The 14,166-nt window shown below is 42.3% G+C and overlaps 1 pseudogene; it reads right to left on the bottom strand.

Moving 5' to 3' along the window:
- Nucleotides 1-750: 750 nt before the first annotated feature.
- Nucleotides 751-13,173, bottom strand: LOC127697754 (glyceraldehyde-3-phosphate dehydrogenase-like; annotated as a pseudogene).
- Between the last annotated feature and the right edge of the window lie 993 nt (nucleotides 13,174-14,166).

Below are 14,166 nucleotides of genomic sequence, written 5' to 3'. Positions count from 1 at the left end.
TTCACTTCCCTGCAGCCTCAAGGAGATGTTATAGACAGTTTTGCTCACAAGGCTCCAAAGACAGGAAGGCATTTTTATGGACTAGTGCCAAATCAGGTAGGTCACATACGCTGATACTACGAGATCTTTCTGGAAGGGGATGGGGAAAGAAAGAGGTAAATGTTCACGCCTGAAAATGTGTGCTTAGAGGAAAGCCTCAGCCTGATGTCCATGGCCCGTACCTCCTATCTCAAAGATGTACTTTATTCTGTGATGAGGGCACAGTTGCAGAGTCACCATTGCTGGGATCTGAGGGCCTGATTTCAGAGTCTCCTTTGCTGGAGTCTGAGGCATGACTGTAGAGTCTCTATTGCTGGAGTCTGAGGCATGACTGCAGAGCTGCCATTGCTGCGATTTGGGTCTTGGTGTGGAAGCTCTAAGCAGAGTAAGCTGGCCTTTGCCTTATAGAGCTTTGGGGTAGGATGAAGCATAGTAAAGTAGATGTAGTTCCAAATATGGTAATGAAAAGTTGCTGACAAATGATGCAGAATGTTCTTTTTTTGGTGTGTGTGTGTGTGTTTGCAGCAAACTTTATTGATGGTATTCAAGAGAATATGGAACATATCCTAGGCCCCTCCTATTACTATGGGGGTCTGGGATGAAAATTGTGAGGGAAATGCTCAGTGTTGGGAGCGAAGTTGGGACAGGGAATCCTCAGCAGCCGAGGGCCTCCCTCTTGCTCTCTTGCTAGGGTGGGCGGTCCAGGGCTTCTTACTCCTTGGAGGCCATGTAGGCCATGAGGTCCATGACCCTGTTGCTGTAGCTGTATTCATTGCCATACCAGGAAATGGGCTTCATAAAGTTGTCATTGAGAGCAATGCTAGCCCTAGCATCAAAGGTGGAAGAGTGGGAGTTGCTGTTGGAATTGCAGGAGACAACCTGGTCCTCAGTGTAAAGCCAGGATGTCCTTCAGTAGATCCTCGGATGCCTGCCTCACCACCTTCTTGATGTCATCATATTTGGTGGGTTTCTCTGGGTGGCATGTCAGATCCACAATGGATATATTGGGGGTAGGAACACGGAAAGTCATGCCAGTGAGTTTCCCGTTCAGCTCTTGGATGATCTTGTCCACAACCTTGGCAACATCAGTGGATGAAGGAATGATGATGTTTTGGGCAGCCCCACAGCCATCATGCCACAGCTTCCCAGAGGGGGCATCCACAGTCTTCTGAGTGTCAGTGATGGCATGGATGGTGGTCATGAGCTCTTCCACAATGCCAAAGTTGTCATGGATGACCTTGGCCAAGGAAGCTAAGCAGTTGGTGGTACAGGATGTATTGCTGACAATCTTGAGTGAGTTGTCATATTTCTTATGATTCACACCTATGACAAACATGGAGGCATTGGCAGAAGGGGCAGAGATGATGTTGGCCCCACCCTTCAAATGGGCCCCAGCCTTCTCTATGATGGTGAAGACGCCAGTTGACTCCACGACATACTCAGCACCGGCATCACCCCATTTGATGTTAGTGGCATCTTGCTCCTGGAAGATGGTGATGGGCTTCCCGTTGATGACAAGCTTCCCATTCTCCTTGACTGTGCTGTTGAACTTGCCATGGGTGGAGTCATACTAGAACATGTAGACCAAGTAGTTGAGGTCAGCAAAGGGGTCATTGATGGCAACAATCTCCACTTTGCCAGATGCAAAGCCAAAGGCAGCCATGGTAACCAGTCTCTATTGCTGGTCCAACGGCCAAATCTGTTCACACCGACCTTCACCATTTTGTCTACAGGATGAGGCTGGCACTACACAAGAAGATGCAGCTATCTCTGGAACAGGGAGGAGCAGAGAGACCAGAATGTTCTTAAGAACTGGAGAACAACAGAGGTTGAAGAACAAAGAATCATAGGAAATAATTCTACAACTTTTGGGTAAAAAGCTGTCGATTTTTGATGATCCCACAAGACTTATTGGCCACACATTCATTCCCAATATGTTTGACTTTACATCACGCTGAGATGAATTACCATGTAACACAACTCTTTACATCCATGGAAACCCTAACTAAGACAATCACCAACAATCAAAGATGTATTAGCTGACACAGATTTAGAGGGTTAAGACTCCAGATGGGATACTTGGAGACTGGGTTGCTATCAGGAGGCTGGCCATAGCCCCTGTCCTCTGGAGGCTTGTCTGGGTGGGAGGACCTGCATATCATTTCACATCCTCTGGGATGCAGGCCTCAGTTCTCCCCATGTGGCACTCTCCACAGCTGCTGGTCTATGTCACAGCCCACAGCCAACTCTCCTGAAAACACAACCTCTCCTGGGATTTATTAGCTACAGGCCTGTTCATACTTGAAAATTTCTCAGGTGCTTCATTCAAAGCATAATCCACACTCAGGTAAAGAGCATATCTTCTGGAGATAGGGAGATAGCAGAGAATCTTTGACAATATTAAAAATGACTGTAATGTGCCAAAGGGAAACTATTCTATTATGGCCTTGCAGAAACCTTTCTGATCTTTGTGTGTGTTGTCTGTAGTTCAACTTTATACCAATCTCCCATTATCTTCCATTGATAACACTAACAAAGGGCCTCCTTTGACGTATCAGATAACTAGTAAAGGATAAATGTTTATTTATTTTCAGAGAAATTGGGATTTTCTGATAGATTTACTTACATGTGGTTCTAAAAAATGCTACCAGAAACTCCACAGACTTGTCATGTCTGAACCACACTATTTTGCTCACATACTTACCCTGCTTTATGACTTCCCTGCAATGTTTTCTCTACTTTCTCTTTTCTTTTTTGGCTTTTAAAAACAAAACCTTTTATGTTTTTTCTTTTCCTTCCTTCCTTCCTTCCTTCCTTCCTTCCTTCCTTCCTTCCTTCCTTCCTTCCTTCCTTCCTTCCTTCCTTCTTTCCTTCCTCCCTCCTCCATTCCTCCCCCTTCTTCCTTCCCTCCTTTCTTTCTTCCCTCCCTCCCTCCTTTCTTTCTTTCTTTCTTTCTTTCTTTCTTTCTTTCTTTCTTTCTTTCTTTCTTTCTTTCTTTCTTTCTTTCTTCCTTCCTTCCTTCCTTCCTTCCTTTCTTTCTTTCTACCCTCTCTCCTTTTGTCTACCCCTCATAGCCAGTGTCTAACTGGAAAGAGGGAATTTTAGTTGCGGAATCGCCTCTAGCAGATTGCCTGCTGGCAATTCTGTTGGGGATTTTTTGATTAGTGCTTGATGTGAAAGGATCTAGAGCAGTGGGCAGTGCCACCTCCAGGCAGGTGGTTCTGAGCCTTGTAAGAAAACAAGCTGAGGAGTGTAGGGAGAGCAATCCAGTGAGTGGGGCTCCTCTGTGGCCTCTGCCTCAGTTCCTGCATTCATCCAGGTTCTTTTCTTTAATGATGGATGTAAATTATAAGATGAAATAAATTTCTTTTCTTCTTTTGGTTTCTTTTGGTCATGGTGTTTATCATAGCAACAGGAAATAAACTGATCTTGTTGTATGGTGCAAGCTGGCCTCAGACATTTGGCAAGCTCCCCCCCTCCTTTTTCTAAGTGCTGAGATTACATGGATATGCCATTATGCCCAGGTGGCCTTCATTAGTGATGTGGCTGCTTTGTGTTGAGCATATGCTCATTGGGACTGGATAGTTGGACAGAAGGCCTGGTTTACTTGGAGTGTTATATTTATTATTATTGTTATTATTATCATTATGCTAGCAGGCATTCAGATTCCTTTGCCTGTTAAGCCGTGGGAGCGGGTATATAAGTCCCAGTGCTTGGCCTGGGGGAGGGGAGGATGACTTCTTGGTGAGGAACACTTACTCTGAATTCAAATCCCTAGCACCCATGTAAAAAGCCAGGCCTGGGGCTGGTAAGATGGCTCAGCAGTTAAGAGCACTGTCTGCTCTTCTGGAGGTCATGAGTTCAAATTCCAGCAACCACATGGTGGCTCACAACCTTCTGTAATGAGAAACAAATTAAAAAAAAAAAAAAACCTTTGGGCCAGAGTGAGTGGGGCCCAAGAGGGAGAAGGGAAGGGGAAAAAAGCCAGACCTGGCTGTACATGCCAGCGTTGGTGAGGAAAACCATTAGATTCTGAGAGGTTGATGGCTGGCCAGCCTAGCCAGAAAGGCAAGCTTCCAGGTTAGTAAGAAAGCTTGTCCTTGTGAATTCCTGCCCCATCTCCCACCTGGTATACGCACATGCACACTCATGTGTACACAACACACACACACACACACACACACACCCTATATACCCCCAGTTTCTTTTTCCTTAGAGAGGATAACTTTGAATCATGTATCCTATCTTGGCTTCTTAGTTTCCCAGTAGGATATTGTTCTAGTTGTCGTGGGAATAATTGAACTGCTAATAACCTCTTTATTGTTTTTCAATTCCATGTTTCCTACCCAGTATTTTCTAGCACCATCTCTTAAACTTTTGCAATTGAAAAAATTCTTAATCCAAATTATCAAAATGAGGAGCAAACTGAGTGGGAAAATAAATTAAAATTGACCAATTACAAAGTAGATTGAACATTTGCTTACTTCAAAAGGACAGTTGCATTTCACTAAAGAAGAAGCCATCAAATATCACACATGTTCCAAATCTGTTCCTCATATCATAAATAAAGTTTTATTAAAACACAGCCATGCTCATTGATTTACATGTGGTCGATGACTGTTTTGTCTTACACTAGTTGGCATAACAGGAACTGTATGGTATCCAAAGCCTCAAAACATTTACTGTCTGATCCTTTACAGAAATAAAATGCCAGTGATGAATCTAGAGGTAATCTTTGTGTTGGTGAGATCTCTATAGAATTTTGCAACAAAGATAAGGAGAAGGAGAATATCCTTTTTCTATAAAGACAATTCACAGGGCCTTAATTCCATGTGGAACTCAACAAAGTGTCCATTGTCCCAGTTAAGAGGAATTTAAAAATATAAATAGAAACATCAGCAGTGGAGGTTGGGCTGCCTCCCTAGGCTTGGGTGGCACATCTGTGATGACTGGCAGGAGAGGAGTGAGTTGCAGTTTTCATTGAAGGTCTCTTTTACTGCAGTTTAAGTAGGTAAACAAAAAGCATTCTATCACCAGGAAGGCCGGGGCTATTTAAACGGAGGCCTAGCAGAGGGCTTTCTCCTCGTTCATCCTACAGTGCTGCTCTTTCCCTGGGCCTCTTCCCTTTTGTATCCACCTGAGCTCAGCTCATGCACATTTCCAGCATCAGTGCCCAATACTCCTAGTGGATGCACATTTGTGGCCACTTGAAATAACACACACACACACACACACACACACATTGTATGTAGCTCTTTTGCTACCCCACCTTAGCTCCTGGAAGGGGCTGCATTACCAGCCCTCATCCAGATTCCCTTGAATTTATGGATAAAAGACACATTTACAGTTGTTCGTTTTCAACTTGCTTTCTTGGCACAATTGCTGGGCATTGTTAAACTCTCACAGCTAGCATGCCCTTATCAATACTCTTAGCTCCATACCTCCCATCTGCCCTAAACTTTATCCCCTGACCACCCACCTATAGGAGGGGCATGTGTGGCCACTCCATGTAAGATCTCACATGGCTGGTCAACTTTTCTCCATCAGAAGCATCCCAGCACCTAGAAGTCCTGCCTCCTCCTTCTGTCTAAAAATTGGCCCATGGCTTCGTTACTGACAGATCAAGAACCAATTGGTGAGCAGGACCTTAGCATCATAACCACCTCTACTCATACACACACACACACACACACACACACACACACACACATACACTACCACCACCACCACCACCACACACATACAGATAGAGGCACCTACACTCACAACACAGATACATACATAGAGACCCACATGGAGATAATATACACAGACAGACACACATAATAGACACAAACACATACTAGACTTACACACAACACAGACACACAAAAGATTTCACACAATAGACATAAATACATACTTGACACATACAGACAGATACATAGACACATATAGATACAGACAACTACACACATAACACAGACTCTCACATACATACATACACAGACACACAGACACAGACATACATACTAGACACACGCAGATATATTCACAGATATAGGCATAGACACATAAAACAGAATCACAAATAGATACAAACACAGTCATATACACATACAACAGACACACAAACAGACACACTACACACAAACTCATACTAGACACACACAGATATATACATACAAAAACAAGATACACACACACTAGATATAAACATTCACTAGACATACACAGACATACCGCTCCCAACACACACACACATAGACAAACACACACACCACACATACACCACATATACACCACATATACACCACACACACACACACACACACACACACTGTCGCATGCCACATATACATCACACACACACAACACACAACACACATACACACATCCATACACACACATATACTACATATACACCACACACACACACTCTGTAGCATACCACATACACATCACACACCACACACACACATACACACACCACATACACACATCCATACACACAATCACACACACAAACACACACACATACACACCACATACACACACATCACCACACCCACACATACATTACACAGACACACACACAGACACACACATACACATGCACCTCAGCATTCTGCCTGCTCCATCAGCCTCCAGCTTTCCCACTGCCTATACACTAGCTATGCCTATTATTTTTTATACAGCCTGTTGGAAACCCCACTTATTTGCCCCCAAACTCTGGCTGTGCAGAACAGGAAATTAAATTCTCTGTCTTCATGGAGCATGCCAGGGAAAAACACGCTGCTGCTTCAGCACCCCTCCCCCCTTTTCTGAGTTCTCATTCCGTATACCTTTGAGTGAGTAAAATAAAAAAAAACAACAAAACACTCCCTAAGCCTCCTGTTGGTAAACCACCAATACCTGGCTCTTCTGAACTGTACATTTAGTATTGAGAACAAAATCTTGAATTCGCTAAAGAGCTAGAATCTGAGGGAAAGCTTTATGACTTACTTTTGAACAATGGATTTATTTTATCCCTTTTACATCCTGACACATTTTCACTCCATGTGCTGTGAAGCAAACTTAATGTGTTGTGTTTTCATTGGCCCATGGAAGCCCAGAGCGGCTAGCATGTGAAGATATGTGGTCTGTGCTCATTGGACACGTGGATGAATGAATGAACGCGGAGGCATGGCAACAGAGGAGGGGATGACAGGGTATGCTTATTCTATCCAGATTGCTACCTGACATTGCAGCACAGAGGAAACCGCATGCATGGATATTTCTCTTGGTTCATGACTGTGTGAAGTCATTTCATACCTATTGTACAGTCCAGGGCTTCAAGCTGCACAATTTGAGTTCTACCAGTGGACAGGCAGTTCATCACAGGTAGCTAGTGGAAGTTAGTGCTACAATATGGCTTTTTTAAATTACTTACTTGTTTGTGTGTGTGTGTGTGTGTGTGTATGTGTGTGTGTGAGAGAGAGAGAGAGAAAGAGAGGCAGAGACAGAGACAGAGGCAGAGACACAGAGAGATACAGAGAGAGACACACAGAGAGACAGGGTTCATGTGTGAGAGAGGCAGAGACAGAGACAGAGACAGAGGCAGACAGAGACAGAGGCAGAGACACAGAGAGATACAGAGAGAGACACAGAGAGACAGAGAGACAGAGGGTTCATGTTCTCCCACCATGGTTCTGGGGATCAAACCCAGGCCCTCAGGCTTACATGGCAGCACTTTTAGTCACTGAGTCATCTTGCTGGTCCCAGTGTAGTTTCTGAGATATGCATTCTCAGATTTGATTCCAACTTTAACATTTGTTATTTTGTTGTTTCTACCGGTTTCCTCAAGATTTTCACACTCTCCCTTTACCTTTTCCAGTGGAGAGAATCACACATCATTGCAAGAATGTTCTACTTCAGAAACAACAGTCATGTAAGCAGTTGTGTGTGTGTGTGTGTGTGTGTCATGTTTCTGTGCACTGGGATTCTTGCCACTGTAACCTGTCTTAGGATGAAATGGGCTATAGTGATATTAGGTATGAAAGTCACTGTGTGAGTTTTCTAGTGCTGTTTTGATAAATGGCCACAAGTGGGGTGGCTTAGACAAAAGTGATTATTTGCTCTCAGTTGTGGAGGCTGAAAAGTCCAAGGTGTTGGCCTAATGATGCTCACTCGGAGGGCTCTAGGGAAAGGTCCTTCTTGGTTTGATGATTACCCACAATCCTTAGCTTGTAACTATTGACTCCAGTGTCTGCTACTAACATCTCCTGGCTTGCTTTGTCTGGATGTGTCTATATGGGACTTTGGAACACATCTTTTGAGAGATGACACAACTCAACCTATGGAAGTGACCATAGCCATTCTTGGGGTGGTAGAACCACAGCCATGTGGGGTCACAGTCTCATGTCTGTCATGGTTTCCCTGTCTGTTCCATCTTAGAAATAAGGACATTGGTCAGCATGCTTCATTCAGTGGCTTCATAGAGAAACTCAAATCCTGAACCCATGATGCTGACTGTCCGTACCTATGCTTTATCCCAGGACAGCTCCAGGCAGGGGCCTTCAGATCCTGAGGTTCCTTTTCACAGTGATATTTGTTCTCTGTTTCTTTCATTTCTAATCTATTGGCATTAAAATCGATTCATAACTTTGTAAAAAGATGTAACCTATCTATCATCTCTACTTTATTGAGTAAACTGATTTGGAGTCCAGCTCATTTCAGTCACTACTCTTGACAACTTGTGTCTATGCACATGTATGTAGCAAGCAGAGATCCATCTAGGACCTTTCTAAAAAGTATGTTTTTGATTGAAACAGAATTTATTATTTTCCTTCCTCCATTTTCTTCCTCCAGCCCTTCCCAGCTATCTTCCCTCAAGCCCTGCCCGTGGACCCCTTTCAAATTGATAACCATTTTTGTTTGCTTATTTTTATTGTGTAACATGTAATATATATATATATATGAATATATATATATATTCATATATATGTCTTAATGCACATGTGTGTGTGCGTGTGTATACACACACACACACACATACACCCTTTGCTGAGTCCATGTGTTCAAGGCTGATCACTCTGCATTGGAAAACCAATGAGGCACTCATGTATGAGAGAGGCTAACTCTCTTTCATAGCAGTCATGAGTTGCCTGTAGTTCTTTGTCCAGGGATCCTGTGAAAGTTTCCACTTTCCACATTAACATATCATTGATAATACCACTGTTCCAGTCTTATTTATATTGCCATTTCTGGGAGAGACTTTCATAGCAGCTTTACTGATATTCTGGCTCTACAGTCTTTTCATACTTCTGAGACATTCTTGAGCCATATATGCTGGAGCATATAAGTATTTGTTGGGGTGGGTTTCCCCAAGTCTGTTCATCTCTGCATTGTGTCCAGCTGTGGGTTTCTGTGATGGTCTCCATGTGCTATAAAGAGAGGATTCTTCGATGACTTCAACGTTTATCTGTGGGTATACAGATGAGGTTAAAATGTAGTAAGTAATTGTACTGGTCTAGCATAGTGGCGTTGATAGATTGATAGATTGATATTTTGTGGGAGACCAAACTGGGAAACCAGACTTTCAACAGCTCCCACCCTGAGAATCCACTGACCCTTTGTTGGGACCTGAACCTCCCCCTCCTTTACACAAGTCTGATTGTGGGAACCAACTGGTACTTTTCTTGGCTAAACACCTGGGGTTGTTAAGGAGAAACCAGCATTCCAGAAAAACCGCAAGATGTTTCAAGATGCCGCCAGCCTTCCGCTAGCATAGGCCCCAGATGTCCTTCCCTCCTTCTGTGCCTTTAATCATTTTCCCTCAGCCCCCTCCCTATTCCCTTTTCACTGTGAGCTTATAACCAGGCCTTCAGCCTTTCATTAAACAGACCTTGACAAGATAACCTTTTGCTTGGTCTTGCTCCTTTTTCTCATCCATTTCTCTTTCAGGCCTGGTCCTCCTCAACCCTCCTGAATAACTAGGTCCCGTGGGGCAGGATAATATTTCCCAAAGTTCATGATCTCACTAGCCTCAGAAAGCTAGCTAGGTTTACAGAACCTGGAATGATTTCTCTTCTGCTGAGTGAGCCTTATGTTCAATCAGACAGGTGCTGGTTGCTACTGACATGTGGGTGCCACTGATTGCACCTTTATGCATATATTGCCATGCTGGTAACTGTCATGGTTCATAGGTGTTACAGTTGAGTAAGAGAGTTAAATAGCTTTCCTCACTTAGAAGCTTGAATAGTATTTTCTGGAACCATGGAAGCTAGACAGCAGGAAAGACATGTTGAGGTCAGATTCAGATGAAATCATCTGTGTGCAGTGTCTTCAGCAATAAGGCCCACTTTCAACATCTGAGGCAGGGAAGGGATACATTTATAATCTATATTGATTTGGGAATCACTTGGACTGTCTTGAACAATCATTCAACAGGTTTTTCATGCTTGGTACTAGGGGTTTTGATCCTCTGAGATTCTTTTGGGCAGTACTGGCAGCCCAAGTTACCTTATTTTTTGAGACAGAGTTTCTTATTGTCTTGGAAGTTTCCACTTAGAGTAGGCTGGTAGGTTGCTAGCAGACTTTTGGAATCCTTGTCCCTTTTTTTAAAAAAATAAATTAATTATTTGGGTTAATTGGGAATTAAACCCAAGTCCGCACACTTGTGTAGAAAACACTCTATCAACATAGCTATCTCTCTGGCTTCCTATTGACAATTTTTAATGTTGAAATAAGAGCCTGTTTTATTTTTCTCTTTTTGCTATTATTTCAAGTGGGAAAGTGTGTGTGGTGAGTGAGAACTCAATGGATAATGTCTCCCATGGTAAGCCTTGTGATCTGGGTTCCAGCCTTAGAACCCTCATAAAGGTTGAAAGAACTGACCCCACAGATTTGTCCTCTGCCTTCCATATATGTGCCATTATACACATGCTCTCCCTCTACTGAGTACTGTATATGTGTCATGTTCACACACACATGAACACTCACTAATAATTAAAAGATGTTTTAAACTAGTAAAGGCTCCATACAGTCAATGGAACCACAAGTATCTGCATGATTTGTTGTTCAATATTGGACCTAGAGATTCATATCTCATGTAAACTTAAGCCAAGGGGAGAAATCTGTTAGCCTAGCATGTATTGTACAAAGAAGAATATCTCTTTTCCACTTACAATGCATTTGAACATGTTTTATAGCCTGGCAGAACCTTTAGGTTCCCCCCAGAGTTTTATTGTTAAAGAACTTTTAAATCTCAGTGCTCCTGCTGCCTTAGAAGATGCAGTTTTTATTATGAATGATGTCATTACCTAGGAAATAACAACCAAGATCATATTCTCTATGAGGATTACATTGAACAGAAGTATACAATATTTTCTTATATCTGTGAATAAAACAACCTAAACTTGCCAAATTGGTTAGGTACATTTTATAAAATAGCCAAATCAAAGGACTTTGTTGTAGAAAGAGTTTAACATCTGCGCTCTGTATTACATATTCTTCTGTTAAGTTTTGCAGGTGTGACAAATCAGATAATCTGACTTTCAATTGGATTCAGTAAAATAAAGGGTAAAGGTATAGAATCCAACCAAGTATAAAACTCATTATTGTGTAATTAATTTCTTGATTTATTAGGAAAGGCTTTGCCAGGAAAAAAATTTGCATAGCTTCTATTAACTTAACACTAATTATGAATCAGTGCCATCTGAATTAATAAGGCTTTATTTTTAATTTTTCTTTAAATCTATTAAAGTTTTCTGTCATTATACATAGTATATCTGTTCTAGTTTCCTTTTATATCTGTATTATAAAAATACTGTGACTAAAAGCAACTTAGGATAGGAAAGAGTTAATTTTATCTTAGGCTTCAAGGTCACACCTCATTACTGAGGGTAGTAAGGGCAAGAACTCAAGGCAGGAACCAAAACCAGGCCTACTCCACATTCCATGCAGCATTACCTCCAACCAGGGAGCTCACTCACAGCCTGGGGTGTCTATCAGGAACCACGGAAGAAGTGTCCTTCACAGGTTCACGTTTAGGTAGCTTCTACATCTAGCTCAGGACAGCCTGCTTAGGGAATGGTGCCACCTACAGTGGCCTGGACCCTCTTACACCAATTACCTCCAAGACAACCCCTAGTACACATGTCCACAAGCCAGTCTGCTCTGGAAAATCCTTAAATTGAGACTCTTTTTTCTTGGGTGACTCACAGCTGTGTCAAGTTGACAGTTAAAGTTACATGTGATAGTTGTCTCCAATAAACTAAAATGTTTGTTCAGTAACCAAAGATAACATGAGTATATCCTCTGCAGTGTCCTTTACTCATAATTAGCTCATAGAAGATACTTGTGTGGCCTGGTGAGATGGCTCAGTGGTTAAGAGCACTAACTGCTCTTCCAAAGGTCCTGAGTTCAAATCCCAGCAACCACGTGGTGGCTCACAGCCATCCGTAGTGGGATCTGACGCCCTCTTCTGGTGTGTCTGAAGACAGCTACAGTATACTCACATATAATCATAAATAAATCTTTTTTTAAAAAAAGAAGATATTTATGGGACAAAGTTGAAATCATCATTGCGCGTGGGAGTTCATGAAGGGGGACAGGAAGTGATCTGCTTTTCATTTTACTGGGAGTGGGTGGCTTGGATAAGTTGATCTTGGAGGACTTTTTAAGGTTTGTGCTAAAAGACTCTATGCATGTGGGCTTTGCACCTGGTTCCTAGAACAAGGATCTTAAAATATCCAGGCCTTCCACAGGGTAGTAGGGATGTCTTTTGCTAATTATTGGAAGTGTCTTTCTACTGTCTCTGAGCTTTCTGCTGGTGGGGTTACTCTAGACTAGAACCTAGCAAGCTACAGGATGCTTCCAGGTAGCCAGGAATAGCAAGCAAAGAAGAGGACTTGAGACTGAGTTCCATCATCATGGTCAATCCTTTAACGATAGGCCTGCATAATGAAACCTCTTTTATAATCTCTAAGCATCACAATTGAAAGAGCTTCTGAGCAGGCAGACACAGCATTTCACTACCCCAAGAACAGAGGTTTCTGCCCTGGGACATTTTCATTCTCTACCCCATGTACTCCTTTTCTGGCATCTGAATGAGGGAAATGTTTTGGGACTGACCTTTTCAATGTATGGAATTTCATGATCACTTTGGGCCATCGGCATGAGAATAAATTGAATTGTTGGACACACAGATTAGGAAAATAGGTAAGCCTGCTTTCTTCCTTCTTAACAAGTTTAGTGAGCCATCTTGTCTAGGCTTGGATGGGAAGTTTTTCTACAGTGTGAGCCATGACATCTAGTGTAGGCTATCTTCTCACCCTGCAATGACTACCTACAGGAGCATTTATAGGAGCCAAGAAAATAAAGAAGTTGATTATCATGGCAAAGGGACTCTTGCACTATCAAAGAGAAGCAAATGAACAGAAGTTCCCAGAGTCTCATGTGTGTTGGGAATATTACCTAATTTAGACTGAAAAGTCTCCTACCTCAGGCTTTCTTTTTCATTCACTGAGGGACTTTTATGATATAGGTACAATATCACAAATAAATCTATCACATCTCTACTGTTTTGTATCCCCTCCCGAGATGAATCTCCTTTGATGCTGCCTTTATGCCCTTAAGCATTGTTGTTTATCCCTGAAGTTCATATTTCTGGTTTTGGGCTGCTCCCCTACACACCGTTCTCCTCCAGGTTCTGGGTGATGAAGTGAAATTAATTTACTTGCCTCTCTTTATGTTGTCCTCTCAGCCCTGTTAAGTTTGGTGCTGGAGGACACATGTGCGAACACTCCATGAGAACCAAAGTGTGTTCCAGCCTGTAGATTGCTTTTTGTTTATTTAATTGTGTCTTTCACAGACGATATATTCAGCAATTTCCCCTGGGATGTTTTATACATTAATAATTCAAAAACCACTGACCTATAATCATATTAAAATCCCTATTTCATCTCCTGTTTACTCATAATAGAGTCCATTCACATGGACAGAAGCCTCAGGAATAGAAAGATAATCTTGCTTCTATAAAACCAGTTGCTGCCATTGCACTGTAGAGTAAGAAGGGACTGCAAAATCAAATAATGAGCATCGGACTATTGTAAACACTGTCATTACCAGCTAATTACAAAACATTCCAAGTTGCATGGGAGAATT

This window comes from Apodemus sylvaticus, chromosome 12 (assembly GCF_947179515.1).
Source record: "Apodemus sylvaticus chromosome 12, mApoSyl1.1, whole genome shotgun sequence".
NCBI lineage: Eukaryota > Metazoa > Chordata > Mammalia > Rodentia > Muridae > Apodemus > Apodemus sylvaticus.
The sequence above is the reverse complement of the archived record's forward strand: the minus strand, read 5'-3'. Positions and strand labels throughout refer to the sequence as shown.